We start from the raw sequence: 1,192 nt of genomic DNA on the forward strand, positions 1-1,192 counted from the left end.
CCACGTCTCCACCCAGGTTTACAGGAGTCTATTGAGCATTGTAGGGCTTAGCTCACAGCTTCACTGATATTCTTCCCTCACTTCCCCTTATTGGTGAGGAACATGGTCACCAATCAGAACACATGTCTGCTTGTATATTCTCATTGAATTGTAGTCTTGGAAGGGGGTTTTCCCTCTTGGGACCTGACCACTTGCCTTGATGTCTCCTGGGCAAGCAACTTGCTTGTTCTTGTAGTAATCAGTCAGACTGCCATAATTGTTTTGCATTTTTCCTGTTGATCTTTCTATCAAGAAATATCTTCTGTTTTTCTATCCGCTCCAGGCTGGTCTGCTTATACTTCCCAGTACAAATTTCCCACCTCAGAAGCTTCTGGATGGGGTTCAGGATTGCTCCTATGGTCTTATGTAATGCAGAGGCTCCGCAAGAAACCTGGCTTACTGGGCACGTTGTAGGCCTATTTTAAGTATTCCAGTCAATACTTTCTATGGTGATATTTCTGGCTATTCCTTTCTCTCCCCATCAAGTGTCTATTTTCTAACGGGATGCCAGGGAAACCAAGATTCAAAACACAGCCAAGCATCTTAACATTATTTCCCCCCTTTTGCCAATTCCAACTATGTCTCAGTCCCTGAATCCCAGGGCTCTCTTGTTGCAAGTTTGTGCATACATCATTATTTACTTCTGTCCCACTTAGCCCATGCAAACCTGACTAATTGTTTTCCCATCCATCTTGTTCTTCCATTTCCCCTGCCCCTCCCTAGCACCCAAACTATCCTGTGTCTCTATTCCTTACCCTGTGTTCCACCTTCTACTCCTTCCCATCACCCCACCGCCCATATCCCAGTAACTAGCAAAAAATCCCCCCATCCCCTTAGTATGGGTTCTTTTTCTTAGTCTTTTACAGTAGTGGGCCTACACAGTATTTCTCCTTTTGTGATTGACTAATTTCACTCAACATAATGTCCTCAAGGAGTCTTGGTGTGGCACCGTGGGTTAATGAGTCAGACCACAAAGACATTTGAACTGTAAGGACGGCAGTTCAAGCTCACCAAGTGCTCCTCAGAAAACTCTATACAGGGTCATTATGGGTCAGAACCAACTCAACAGCACTTCACAACAACAACAACAATGTCCTCTAGGTTCATCCATGTTATGCAGTGGCTTGCAGCTTCCTTGTTATTCTTCAAGGTA

This window comes from Chrysochloris asiatica, unplaced genomic scaffold (assembly GCF_000296735.1).
Source record: "Chrysochloris asiatica unplaced genomic scaffold, ChrAsi1.0 scaffold00136, whole genome shotgun sequence".
NCBI lineage: Eukaryota > Metazoa > Chordata > Mammalia > Afrosoricida > Chrysochloridae > Chrysochloris > Chrysochloris asiatica.